Source organism: Mytilus californianus, unplaced genomic scaffold (assembly GCF_021869535.1).
Source record: "Mytilus californianus isolate M0D057914Y unplaced genomic scaffold, xbMytCali1.0.p SCAF_2, whole genome shotgun sequence".
Taxonomy (NCBI): Eukaryota; Metazoa; Mollusca; class Bivalvia; order Mytilida; family Mytilidae; genus Mytilus; species Mytilus californianus.
In genome coordinates this window covers 87,618,315-87,633,790 of record NW_026262668.1, presented here as the reverse complement: position 1 = coordinate 87,633,790, position 15,476 = coordinate 87,618,315, and the positions used below count along the sequence as shown (strand labels likewise).

General features: G+C 32.2%; 2 long non-coding RNA genes across 2 annotated transcripts; one reads left to right on the top strand and one right to left on the bottom strand.

Moving 5' to 3' along the window:
* Positions 1 to 4,320: 4,320 nt before the first annotated feature.
* On the bottom strand, positions 4,321 to 8,835 carry LOC127728427 (uncharacterized). Its single transcript, XR_007994117.1, has 3 exons — positions 8,691 to 8,835; positions 6,283 to 6,336; positions 4,321 to 4,483 (listed from the first exon to the last, which is right to left on the bottom strand). It is a non-coding gene; the product is annotated as an uncharacterized LOC127728427 (long non-coding RNA).
* A 2,240-nt stretch (positions 8,836 to 11,075) lies between these two features.
* LOC127728433 (uncharacterized) lies at positions 11,076 to 14,263 on the top strand. The gene is made up of 4 exons (XR_007994124.1): positions 11,076 to 11,150; positions 11,830 to 11,868; positions 13,221 to 13,241; positions 14,200 to 14,263. It is a non-coding gene; the product is annotated as an uncharacterized LOC127728433 (long non-coding RNA).
* Positions 14,264 to 15,476: the final 1,213 nt, after the last annotated feature.

Sequence of the window (15,476 nt, the reverse complement as noted above, 5' to 3'; positions counted from 1 at the left end):
TAGAAATGGCAATGAGCGTCGGTTGAAAATAAAACTTTACGACAAAAGAGATAATTTCAGCGTCCCAATTGCGAATTTTCCATTTCTATGTAGCAACATTCCAGCAGCGCCTGCATACGGAGTATATATCTCCCAGTTGGTACGATATTACAGGGCTTGTATTTCCTATTATGATTTCCTTGATAGATGGTTGCTGCTCACAAGGAAGCTATTAAACCAAGAGTTCCAAGTGGTGAAGTTGAAATCGTCCCTTCGTAAATTTTACGGACATCATCACGAATTGGTTGACCGTTATGGAATATCCGTTTCACAGATGCTAGCAGATATGTTCCAAATGTCGTAACTACAATCCTGTTCACTTTTCCCCGAATGTTACCTACCGAATTAGACTTATAACCGGGTTTGTACTAACATGAGCAACACGTCGGGTGCCACATGTGGAGCAGGATCTGCTTTCCCTTCCGGAGCACCCCCAGTGTTTGGTGGGGTTCGTGTTGCTCAGTCTTTAGTTTTCTAAGTTGTGTTTTGTGTACTATTGTTTATATATTGTGTTTTTTTTTTTTTAAATGTAATACCATCAAATGATAGTACGTCACATCCGGTTGCATACGAAAAAGTGTCGAAAAAAATAACCCTTGAACTTGACAGTTGTAGGAAATTAATCCTTCATTTCATTGCAGTAAAAAAATTCTCAGTCATAAACATATGTCTTGGGTGTTTCAAGCACCATTCTTTTTTTATTTGGTGTTTCTATAAAATATTTTGGAAACTGGAGGTTACATGGTTACTTAAGCTTGTACAGAGGAAAAAAGGGTGAAAACTTTATTGGTTAACTTCCAGTGATGGTTATTATCTTATATGCAATGCAATGTTATGTGAAATTTTGTCTGTAGTACTGGACAGGATAAAACTTTACTCGTGCCAAGTATTTTTTTTTTTGAAACAAAGATAAATTCTGCACAATATTTTGAAAAGTGCAAATTTAACAAAGACTAATAGGGGGAAAACAATGGTGGTATTACACCTTTAGCCATGGCGTTGTCAGTTTATTTTCGACTTATGAGTTTGAATGTCCCTTGGTATCGTTCGCCTCTCTTTAACTATTAATAGATGGACCTCAACTAAATAAACTAACCATTGATAGCTTCTTACAAACATATTAACTTTTTTCTGATGAACGAAAGATAATTCGAGTGGTTTAAGAAACATCCACCAGCTGTGGCATCGATCCAGTGGTTGTAAAACCCATCAAAGTTACTAGGCTAGAAATTATGTACGCCGGATGCGCGCATCGTCTTCAGAAGAATTATGCTTGGCGCTCGAATCAAAATAGTTGAGAGGTCAAATAAAAGTAAAGTATATTGGAAACCAAACATTACAAAAACTTGTGACAAATTGTAAGGATAACTATGCCTGGACACAGAAAAAGCCTCAGTTATTCGAATGATTTAAAAGTTTTATGAACAGTAAATTTGCAAAAATCACACAAAAATTTCTGACTTCTTCTGAAATATTGCATATAATATTTGTCTACCTCTATACGTTAAACGGCCATCGCGTAATTATTGAATAAATATAGATTCTACCACTGCATCGAGTGTGATACGATATTTATCCACTCGAGACAGTTAAATTTTCAAATTTAAAACGCGAGGCTCGCCGAGCGTTTTAAATATTTAAAATTTAACTGTCGAGAGTGGATAAATATCGTATTACACGAGATTTGGTGGTGGAATCTGTTTCTCTAATGATTTTCAAACAATACGCAGGCAAATTTATTCTTTCTTTTCGAACGATCTGCAAAAAGATGTGTTCTTTCTTTGTGACGTCATCAGGCATTGTCGCCTTTTTTCATGCCGTCACAATAGGAAATTCAGAGGAAAGCAAGAAAATTCGACGTCATAATCGGATTTTAACCAATAAAAAACTGAGATCAAACGAATCACACGTTGATAAAAAAAATTTTTATACAATGGGCGCAGAAAGGGATAAACTGACGAAGAATTAGAGAATAAACATTATATGTATATCGTGTATCTATCATTTAAAATGTTTTTAAATTGTTCAACCAAAATTGCTGTGGTTAATATAACCAACTTCTCCAAAGAGAAGGAAATATCAAATGGTTGTTAAAACACGTACGTAGAAACTAAGGAAAACACTATGGTCGAACGAAAACAAGACGAAAAACACAAACAACACACCACAAGATTGAAAACATCACAAAGAACCTACAGTGATTAGTTTGTCGTACATTCAAAGTTAAATTATAATATGAATATATAACCCTAACATATTGCAATGATAAATTTTTCACTGCTATACATGAAAATGTATTCTTCTAAATTTACTTTTCTTAGTAAAAAAAATCGCTCACCGTAACTAATCGAACGAAAATAAGCCAATTTTTCTATTTACCAGTTGATACTTTATTTTTGAAATGACAATGCTTAACGTTCATAAAGAATCGCACGTGGAAGGAACAATATCAATGTGAAATTTTTCAATTCAGAATTTAACACATTGTAACTTTTTCAAATGTTTAACACAATGAAAAACAATCGAACAACAAATGTGGTACCTTAGTGCTTATTATAAAGACACAATCAAGTTTATAGTTATTCTTCAAATGAATAGTTCAATGTCACAGAACTTGATTTCTATACTTGCATTTGGGTAAGCGGATCACTCGAGCCCTAGCAAAAGATTTAACTATAACGATGAAAATGGTTCAATGCATGGTCGAACCATTATTCATATAATAGATGGATTTGCAGGAAATAATATTGAAATTTGATTTTTCTTCAATAAATGGTGAGAGTGGAAAATAAGCAATCCATAATTCTCCCTTTAAAACAAAAACAGCTAGGCCACCTTTTTATGAAAATAAGACGATGAAGTATGATTGCTAATGAGACAAATCTCCACCAGAGACCAAATGACATATAGCTAACAACTATAGGTTACCGTACGGCCTTCAACAATGAGCAAAACCCATACTGAATAGTCAGCTATAAAAGACCATGAAAGGACAAATGTAAAACAATTCAAACGATTTATTTACAAAACAATGAACGAAAAACAAATATGATATATACAGCAACAAACAACAACCACTGAATTACAGGTTCCTGACTTGGGACAGGTACATACAGAATGTGGCGGGGTTAAACTAGTTTGCAGGCAAAAACCCTCCCCTAACCTTGGACCGCCGAGATTCAAAGCACATACGTCGAAGAGAAACAGACAACGACCGGTACAAAAATCGAAAGATAACGATAAGTCAAATAAGTCCAAAAATACTACAAAGAAAACTAAAATATGACAAAACAACACAAAAAACTGAAGATTGGGGAATACGATTGGTTAGTATTACTTTGTCTATTACACCCGTCGTAATGCTTATGACTATAAAAAAATCCCATGACAAATAACTTTCTATGATGTCATTAACGAGGAATCGAGGATAGTCCCGTTTGGTATCTGGGACAAAAATTATCCAACAGGGTCCAACAAATAACGCTCGGTGTTGGATTTCATTGCAAATTATTACAACATTTATAGTTTTATAATTTGGTTTCGAATAAAGGACCATAGATTGTATCCGATTCAACAGTTTTAAAGGAACCAAAATTAACAAATAAAGTTTTCCCTGTTTCAGTTTCGGGTCTTCTGCAACAATTACTTAAACATATGTCCACGTTGATTGTCTGATTAAAAATCTTTCTGTAAAATCATGTATCATGTATAGATACAAAGCAAACATGTTTTCAATTAGAAACATGTTAAATTTTAGAAAACATTTTTCATTTTTTGTCCCATTTACACTAAAAGAACATTCTTAATTTTTCGTATTGAGCTTTGTGTACTACTAGAAATGTCAATATACAAATTACCTGACGTACTTTAATAATTTTTATTCTAAGTATAATATGTTGTTTATTTTGACTTTCCAAAAATGAACATTCCTTTGTTCTAAGTCGATGATATATGCTAATTTTAAGGTAAAATTCATTGTTAGTAAAGTATTAAGTGAGTTATCAAACAACAAGATTAAGGAATGACAGGTTAAGATGAATTTATTGAATGAAATTATTTCAGTTCCTATGCCAACAGGTGTCGATTACTGATATAAAATAAACTTTACATTCATTAGCAGACTTACAAATACTTTATATTCTTAATCAATATATTAATATATTAAGTCAGCTAACACTTAAAACATCTGAATATGACCAAGCTAGGCGTTATAGTAAGTATCTCATGCTTTGCATATCTTATATGAAACGCAATTTTAAAGCCGTATCCATTAGCAAGTTTATTACTAAAATTCCAAATGTTAAAATATATGTGGTCCAATATCTCGCAACCCCATTTTATTTGACAATAACATTTCTGTTTACTCATCATCATATGGTAATATCGTGGTGGATAATCTTAAAATTCCAGAAAAAAAGAAACTGGCCTGCATCTTTTCAAATTCCTAAAAAATATATACATTGAAGATTCAGTTATTACCCCATGTCATACAAAAGATTATGAATTAGTGTAAATAATCGTTTAAGATCTGCGACACGTTTCCAACATGAATACCAATTATGAGGACGGAGTCCTCAATAACAGTAGGAAAGTCAATAAAACGAAAAATCAATATGACTTTTTTTGCAAACGTTGCTCTTGAGCATTACCCTGTTCCTGTTTTGTTGACGGCAGCAAACATGCTGTAAATAATACGATTTCCCGCAAATTTGTATAACTAATTACCTAAAAGAATAATGAGGACGGACATTTTGAATTAATTCTGTTTGTGTACGTAATAACATGAGGCTAGTGCTTATTAAAAGCAGCATACGATTTTATAGCAAACAAAATGAGTTCTTTAGGTCAACTCACCTCAGATCATTCAGGCCGTTTTTTTGTATCTTTACAAAGAATAGTAAAAATCCGACTTTGTATATTAGTTGTTTTTAGATATAAATTATTATGTTTTTGATTAAACTATTCTTTAAAACGAGAGAAAAAAAAACGCTACCTGAAGATAGCGTTTCATTGTTTATATTGAAAATGACGTCATATATGAAATTCCTAACAATAAGACCGACAAAGGATACGTTTCCGTAATAGACTATTTTCATATTACCGACTTTTGACTCCGGATTATATAATTTGTCGACTGGTTACCTTGGACACCATGGTACCAAGTCAGGTAAGAGCAAGCTAAAGAAGTAAAACCAAGCGTTCAATCGGTACAATTTTGAGGGAAAATTACCTGCTTAACATTTTTTTTTCACTACAAAATCATCGGAAAACAATAAACTTTCCCCTCAAATTACACCGATTATATGTTTGATTTTACTTATTTTGGTTGCTTTTACTTGACCGAGTACCATGATGTCCAAGGTAACCAGTCGACAAATTATATAATCCGGAGTCAAAAGTCGGTAATATGAAAATAGTCTATTTAGTTGCCTTTTTACCAGAAATTATACTTGGGATTTTTGTTTGCAACTTGTAAAATAATTGTCAATTGTTCAGCCTCCAGTCGTGAAATCAATTGTGTAGGGTATCTCAAAAGTTACTTGTTGGTTAAAATAAGAGTGATTATTTGTTTTAAATGTAATAATTTGTAAAATACATGAATAGATGGTTGCGTTTGGAAGGAGGGGGTGGACAGGGAAAGTGAAGATGGCAATGATGGGGAAAGCAGGAATCAAGGGGTAGGAACCGGGAGAAGAGGGGAAGTAAAAATAGGGATATTCTTGGGGGGGGGGGGGGGGGGGGGGGGATTAGACGATTTTCATCTTGAAGTACGGTGGTAAGGTATATGAGTAGGAGGAAGAGGAAGGATGTGTGAGTTTGCGGGTAGGAAATGGGAATCAGGAACCCACTGTCCATAAGATTTATTTTGATGTAGTTCTAATTATCCAAAAATCAGTATTTAAATAGTTATTTCTTGACTGACTTTAACAGGAAAACAAGGGATATGGGGTAACCATCCATGATACAAAATCAGTACATGCACAGCAAAAAATACACAAAAAGCAAAGTGTCCTCTTTCATAGGTAACACCTGCCTCATATAAAAGATTATTTAAAAAAAACAGATTTGAAGCAATCAAATTCGGAAATTGTAAATAAATTCAACATATACTTGTCAATTTTCTATAAGTAAAATCTTATTGTCAAAATACAGAACTTTGATTTAAGATTCGTTTGTTTTTTTTCCTTGCTGAAATAACGTATGGTGTGTATTCAGATATTTAAAAAAAAGAATGATTGTTACCTTGTTTCTCATCGGCATTATTCCATTGACTGTTACTGAGGTTTAGATCATCTACTGCAAACATAATATTCAAAAAACTTATTTGATTGTGTTGTTAAGCATAAAAAAGTAATTTTTATTTTCTGTTTTTGGTGGCAACAAACATTTCAATAACGTTAAATGTGACATTTCCTCACCGTACTTGTCATTTGATGTATGTATCATTTACTTTATCAAAGTTTTGTGTAGCTACTATAAGTGTGTACAGATAGGACCGATGTGTACCAATGCCAGTTAAATGTATGTCCGGGTACAAACAGACAGACAAACATGGGAGTAAATACTGCATGACTTCGAATTAGAATCAGAGCAGATGAGTCAATAGGGTAAGTAACTCCTGCGCATGTATCATAGATCATTACAAAGCTTATTCTATAAGTGTCAAAATCAGGGAATCACACAAACGGTAATAGAGTCAGATGGACGAAAGAGACATGTGGAATCTATGACATTGTTGAATTGTCAGTAGACATGTCATGCCCTTAGACACTGTAAAGCTCAGGCAAGTCAGGTAGGTTATATGGAATATTTATTTCAGTCGTTTATTTCCATAGTGCTTGAAAGTTGTTTTTAGCTTTTAGAATACCGCAAAATTCACCATAAGAAATTAAGGGTTTGTCATATAGTTTTTTTTTCGTTGTGTTGTTTCCCATTTACTTGCAACCCATCTTTATCAACAAAATAATATGTTCAAGCATATTCCAAATGACAAGTTACTGCTCGGGAATATTGATTTAACAATATGACATTTGAAATCTTGGCGTTTGTCACTAATCTTAATAGATCTAAAATAAACAGATAACCTGAAAAAAAAAAACTTTAATTTTAAGTTTATTTGTATATATATATATATATATGACATAGAATAACTCACTACGAAGAATGATTATGAGGAAACCATTAATATATCTGAAATAAAACTAAACATTTAATTGAAGTTTTCTGGGTTTTTTTTTAAGTACCTATACATTTTGCTTTAAATGAGAAACAACGGTGCACATTTATTATCAATAAAATATCAACCAACGAAAAAGAATAACTATCTTGTCGAACATAAAGCATAGCATATTTGATGAGTTTTATAGTTCTTTTATACATTTTATATATAATAACCATCTGAATAGATGTAGTTTACATGTACAAAAGATCATGTAAATTTCATATGTTACTATTAATTGTTGTTGTTTTTGACCTTATAAAACCTTTAATGTATTAATGTATTGTTGTCAACAAAACATTAATATGAAGAAAGATTGATATTGAGAAATACTGCAATAGCACCCCTTATCAAAAACTAAAACCACACTTTGCGCTAGTTATATTCTCTTGAAATGTTTTCACTTTAATAATAGGTATTTGCCGGTTTTCTAATCTTGTATAAATAAATATGATTTTAAATTATTAATATACATGCACACTGTATTAACTGTTTAAGATGACGACTGATTCATAATTATAAGCATGTTTATAGAAAAGAAATCGTGCAACATTTCCCTAACAACAAATAAAGAAGATTTATTGATTGGGACGATTTTCATTCTTTCGTTCATGAAATATTTAAACCTAATAAAAATTGAGAATGAAAATGGGGAATATGTCAAAGAGACAATAACCCGACCAAAGAGCAGACAACAGCCGATGACCACCATTGGGTCTTCAACGCAGCGAGAAAATCCCGCACCCGGAGGTGGTCCTCAACAGGCCCCTAAATAAAATTGTGTACAAAACTTTTTTTACCGAATATCTAAAATTCAATTTCTATTCAAAACATACGTTATTAATATTCTGAAAATCGGTTGAAGAAGCAGAGTTGTATCTTTTTTTCATTAAAGGTGTGCATGCTTTATTGTTCATGTTCATAAATATAAGCCAAAGAATATAAAAAATTCTGACATTTTGTAGGATAAGGATTAATTCAGCCTTGTACTTTGACCTAGATTCGACAGAAAATGCATCATCGTACGAATATTTAAAGACCAGGCAATACATAGACATATTACATAGCTTCATCTAAGACGGACATGCACTCAAACTAAAATTATATGCCTGTTGTCACTTTCATTGATTTAAGTATATGTTAGATCGTAATGGTAACATTAACATCAGTTTTTCACTACTTTATCCTTCAAAACAAATGACTGATAATAACATAATTCTGAAAAATAAAACAAGTGGCCTTAACTGTTAAATTATCTCCTTTTGTTTATTCAACCACCGTAAAAACTACATTTTTTTGCAGTGCGACAGTAAAACCTATCAATTGAAGTTGAGAGCCCAAGTTTGATAAATTTCAACTTTTGACTATTCCGCTTTTAAACGACACGTTATTTTAGCCTTACCTAAATACACTAAAGGAAATAATGACTTACATCTATATATGTCCTCAGATATTGCAGTGATGATTAGCAAGCAAATAAGACCGATTGCTCTTCTCATGTTAACTAGTATAGCTAAGATGTTGGCAAGAAGTTACATTCTTTGACAGTATAATATGTGAATATATCTATGTATGAATATCTCTCTATTTAAACGAAAGGTTGGCATTTATAGCTTGAAAATAAACATAATGTTATGCCTATTGTTATGTTGATTTCGAGTTAACAAGCTGTTGCTTGTGACATGTATCACTGTCTTGTATTTGTAACAGAGTTTTTTTCCAAAAGCATTCACACAAGTTGGATATATAATAACCAGTTTCGAACCAGCCTTCGTGATTCAAGCTGCCGTTTGTTTTTCACAAGGTTACAACGAACGCATTAATTACATTCTATTTAAATTACATAGAGCACATACTATTGTTTTTTGTGTTTGTAGTTCATTGTTTATTTCAAAATATGTCTTATTGATTTTGATTTTGTATTCTTTTTTACCCTTAGATTTGGATTTTTGTATAAATATCAAGGGTTAAATTTGCTTTTTCGTCTTTTTGGGGATTTAAGTACCAGTCTTTGTAAGAATCCAGCAATTTAGAAAAATATCAAAACATGGCCGAAAAAAAACCCACCGACCTAACTATTCTATTTTGAAGTTACCATCATCCTTGGTGAGAAATTGTAGGTTTTTCGTTTCTGCGTATCTGGTAATTCTAGAAATCTCAATAACTTTTGGTTAGAATGATAGCAAATTTAGGAGTTATCTCCCCTTAATTGTTAATTTCTTTTGCGTTTCAACCAAATTATACCTTGAAATACCAGAACAGGAAAAGAAAACGAGGGTTATATTCAAGGACCATTATACATTTTGAACTTAATGTAAACTTGAGCGGGTTTTTGTTTGTCATGTTTTCATCACTGCCTGATTCTTACGTATATTAGCACTTACACGTGTGCAGTTATTTTATTATCGTATCCTAGATGTATTTAACATAGATGGGTTTATGTAAATATGGTTCTATTGACGTGGAAATGTTAAGAATAGAAAACTATCATATTCAGTCGAGAGTTGAACAACCTGATGACCGATTTAATTGAATCTCTCTCAATGTCGCCTCGCATTCCGCTTCAATAATTACTATAATATATTTTCTGAATCAAATATATATTTGTAATTATAGTACAATATCAAAATGTATTATTATCCAACATATGTTGACTTTGGATTCACTTGATTAACATTGTTGATGAAGACCATGAATAGGTTATTGATGCTTTTAAGAGAATCTATCAGCACGTTTTCGAAGTACAGTTGTTACTCTTACATTCTACTCTATTTGGTTGACTGCAGTGATTAGAGGATTTCTTTGAATGATCAATGTACCAGCTGCCTAATGAATTTCTTTTTTTGATAATTGTGCCCTCTCACAACTTGTATTAGCTGAGCTGTTGTGTCTGACTTAGAACAATATTTCGGAACATCATAACAAAGTATATAATGAATTGGTTATTTCTTATTATATATCTGTTCGCTTTGTTGACATTTGGTGCCTGTGAGTATTGCATAAGAAAATTAATAGCAGATAATTTGTGATAAGTAGGTTGAACTTACATTGACAAAAGAATATTTCTGATTTCATTTAACATGTTATGCTTGTCAAATTTTTCATAGCAACATTTTATTTGTATATTCGTGTATTGTTTTCAAAAAGCTGAACCAAATGAATATGATTTTGAAATTATATCATTTTCATTATCTTCAAATTTCAAAAATGCCATGGTCTATCAATTGATACAATGAATGCATGAAGCTAGTAAAATTCAATATATTATTAAAACTGGTAACGTTAAAGGCTTATAACTTTAAAGTTTATTTCCCCCCGACTACTTACTTGGAGCGATTGTCATTAGTTAGTGTTGATATAGATCCATATATTTCAAAATTTTAATGAGCAGAGTTGTCCACTAAGGGTGTATAGTTTTAAAACGCATTGCCAATGTTAACGATTTTGTTATGGAAAGTATGGGCAAATTAAGGGAAAACATATAATCGATTAACAACGGAATAAAGAGAGGCAAAAGATACCAAGGGGACATTCAAACTCATAAGTTGAAAATAAACTGACAACGCCATGGCTAAAAAAAAAGACCAACAGACAAACAATACTACACAAAACACAACATAGAAAACTAAAAACTGAGCAACACGAACACCACCAAAAACCACGGACTGCGTTTAATTTTGAAAAGAAAAACCAACTAAATCTTCATTTTGAACGACGTTTTATTCCTGATTATTGATCTAAACCAAATGATTACGTATTAAAAATCATATTAAAATGAAGATTTTCAGAATGTTTCAACTCTTATTTAATCAGTGTATCAATAAACCTGTTTTCATGTTCATTTTCCTTTTAGACACTAACGGGAATACAGTTGGCGACAGATTACATGCAGGTACAAATATATGTTATTGGTATATAAAAGAAGCACAACTAGATCTTACAGTTTTAACGTTTCAGTATTATTTCATTTTCCACAAACCATTTTATATTTGTATCTTAAACATGAGAAAGTATTACCATTCTTTCAGATATCAGTATCTATTTTCTTCGATTTTGTCTATCAGTCTTTTTTCAAAGGTTTAAAAATTCAAAGCAACAGTCCAAATAACCTTATTTTGAATATTAGATTTATATATAAGCCAAAAACCTTACCTAAAATTATATTTTGCTACAGAAGCTTATATAAGGATGGGTAGAATATCTTGGTTCTGTTCATATTTTTTTCACACAAATTATATGTAAAATGGCAAGTCTTGTCAAATATTTCGAATGCAGAATATTTGGGATGTGAAAGTGAGTTTATAATTGATATAAACTGGACACTTCAACCAATTAAAGTCTCCAATTTATACGTTCTTCTTCGTTTAGCAATAAAATTGACATATTGTTAAAAAACAAATGCTAAGTTTACTATTTTCGCAATTCGGGATAATCTCTGTTTAAACCTCCTCTTTTAAAATGCTGTTATAAATTTAAGTAAAGCAATATGCAGCAAAACTCAATATCAACAATATTTTCTGAATACAGTTGAAAATGAAATGATAGATATCTATATTATTTCTATTACTCAGATTTTCCTGACAGACAGAGACGATCCCTCAAGCACAAAGGTAAATTCAATTAAAAATTCAAGATAGGTTGCTCACTTGATATTCTTAATAGTTGCTTACAATGAAAGTAATGGAACATTATTCAAACAAGAAAGTATGCCCCATATATTGGACGACCTCAAATTACAATACATGACATACGTGGTGAGTTTCTCAGCAGAAACACTTCATCTGCTCCTTCGTATGGCGTTTAAATATCTCAATTTATGCGTTACAATCATGCTTGTTCACACTATACGGAATTCATTAGTATTCTGTATGCCAGACGCGTGTTTCGTCTACAAAACACTCATCGGTGACGCCCGAATCACAAATGTTTAAAAGGTCAAATAAAGTACGAAGTAGAGTTCTGCGCCTTACAAAGTTATGAGGGGGAACGACTGAAATCAACATAAGTTTTACTGTCACCTTCACGAATTGGTTTATCAATACGATATAATTATGTCTATGTCTCAACTAACTGTCGTTCAATCTGAAATCTATTTTTTTTACTTTAAATAAATTTTATTCCACATCTGCTGTTATAACAATGTAATAGCATTACAGCGTTAGTCCGAGTATTCCTGTTACTAGTTATTGAATTTCCAGAGGAAAAGTTCAGTTAAACTGTATATTTTACCGGTCATTTTCTTTTCTGACAACTCCATGGAGTTTGGTACTTTGCTAATACTTTTTCTCAAATTGTGATACTTTGACTGAGTCTGCATTTGTATGGCGGGTGATTCATTCACACCTAAAGACGCTTATCCTATCGACGCACCCGATCTCCCACGAACTCGGTAAAATGACAGATCCAATACCGTGAAATATGTCTTACGTTTTGATAATAAAAACAGATGGTTTCAATATTCCTATTTGAACTTCCCTTTTAAATGTAGCAACATTCCATGAGTATCTAAATAAGGTTTGTTCACTTTTTATTTTCAATATATTGTTTTATGGACTTCAGTTTGTCTGCTCGTCTTTTATATTTATGCATGGTTTCGTCAATTTTTCTTCTTTTTATGTTTAAGGTCTAATTAGAAGCTGCATCCTTTTTGTATACAAATCACAATATTTTGCATATACCGATCGTTAACGTAGCCATTTTCAAGCAATTGTGAACTACTGTAATCCGGGGCAATATTTCCCTATCGTTTCCTACAGTAAATATAACTTCACTGTTCGACAATATCTGATAGAGCATTTCAGTGAATTTTTCAATCTATATATATTAATTCCTAGTTTATTTCACTTAATTGCAAATAAATTGTTTTGTTATCATATATTTGATATTGTATACATTTTATCGCAAGTCGACCATTTTGTTTTACTTTTATATCAATTAAATCCTTTTTTTCGTTTCATGCTAGTCTTAGCCAGGGATAAAAGAGGTGAGCATATGTAATCCCTGTTCAGACACATGTAGTTAGGCATAGTGTTTATTATGAAAATGAAAGCTTTTATAAGTACAAACAACGTAGAGGAATAAACTGTCAATCAAAGAGTTATTCAGAGTCATGAATGTTTTCGCACTGCTATATACAATTTAGCATTTTCAATTCGTTAATTGAAACTTTTCACTCGAACGATTTCGTCTATCCTTTGATATGGTATTCTGGGATTTGTTTTTTTTTCTGTGAATAATTAACGACATCATCGCTAGCCAAGGGTTACGATCCAGTCTCTTCCTCTCCACCCTTGGCAGATTAAGCCAATATTTGTGATAACAATGTTGCGCCATCTACCGGTAGATAAAAGTCACGCCCATTCCTACTACATCACCCTTGACCAATGGCAGCACTTGAACTCTCTTCACTGTGGAGGTGTAAAAATGGTTGCGTCTAGTATTTATAAACTTCGTAAAGCAGCTGGAACCGAAAATACACGTTGACATTCCAACATTTGCGCAAGCAACATACCTAAGAACTTCTATTAGTTGATTAAGAACTTTAAAAATTGGGTAAAGAAATATTGCACAATCAGCACATGGCAATTGGTTATTGACATTTTCTACATTTACACGTGATCATCTTAAAGGCGCTTTTTGATTGGATGCAGCCAGTTACAACTGCGACCAATGGAAATCATTACCTCGTGGATCCGATATTCTATCTGAATCCGCCAAAGGTGGAGAGGAAGGGACTGGATCGTAATTTGTTTTAGAAGAAAGAATAAAGTATTTCTTCCACTGGACCTTGGGTCGCGAGTATAAGTTAATTTCGGTAAATTGGGGTTGATTATTCCTCAAACCAATGTCGAAAGTGTTATATGATAATTAATATTATTGAGTTGAAAATATTTCAGCCTTTCTTTTTTATCATTCATATAAGTAATGTTTATTTCTTTAAGGTGACACAATACCGAATCCTTTTGGTAATCCAAGCATCGGAAAAGGCAGTTAAGAAGATAAGAGTGTAACCTTTAATTAAAGTTGTTTTCCATTAATTATTTGTTACATTTTATATTTCTAGTATAGAGCTACGAAAATTGTATCTAGTCACTCGTGTATACTACTTAGATTCGATCTTTTTTAAATATCGGTTTCAATTGTCAATAAATTAAGAACACTAGTGCAGCAATGAAACTGCTTAGCACTTTTAATTGGCTAAATGGACTTTTAAACACAAATATTGTGAGGATTTTATCCACCAATCAGTATCAATTTATCGGCATCACCTGTAAATAGTGCATAAATACCATATCTGAGCTGATTCACTTTTCAAGTGGTGCTCGTATTCACATAATAGAATTTCCTTCGAAAGCATTTACACGAACTACTAAGGCAGGATTATATTTTTCCGTAACTCATAATTATCAGCACTAAAAACTTACATTTTCCAACTCATTAGGTATTCAAGAGCTTGCAGCTGCTACTAAAACGTCACCAGTGTCTGAGCAGAAAGTTGATAAACTAGAGTTATGACAAAGATCGTCTCGTCCTTTTTCTAAAAAAGTTCATCAGAAGACACCAAAACCTTAAGCTTATTGATAAATATTCTGTATCAACTTCACAAATAATACATGATGGTCTTGAAGTATAGAAACTAGGTACTGACATAGGTTATCGTCTTGATTGTGTGTTATAGTGTTCTTATATTTGTCTTTGTAAATTGTTACCTTAACTGTTTAGTCCATTTTTGGTAATATCCCTTTGGCGTTGCTCGGTACTTATACATCCCGTCATTGTGTTATTGTGCTATGGTCAGTTTTTTGTATTCTTGTCTTTCGTTTTTGCTTGTGTGCTTTGTCTATATGCCATTTTGTTTTTCTTTTTTGACATATTTATTTGTTTTTATAGTGATTAAGATTATAACACAATGTTGACTGCTGTACCCCCTTTTTTTACATTTTAACCTATTATGTCTGTTTGTTTTGTTCACACATTGTTGTCAATATAATGAAATTTTATGCGACTGTCATACAAGTGAGAGGTTTAGCTAGCTATAAAACCAGGTCCATCATTTTCTACATAAGGAACTGCCTGTACAAAGTCATGAATATGACAGTTGTTTTCCATTCGTTTTAATGTGTTTGTGTTTGAGCTTTTGATTTCGCCATTTGATAAAGGACTTTCCGTTTTGAATTTTCCTTGGAGATCGGTATTTTTGTTATTTTACTTTTTTCTT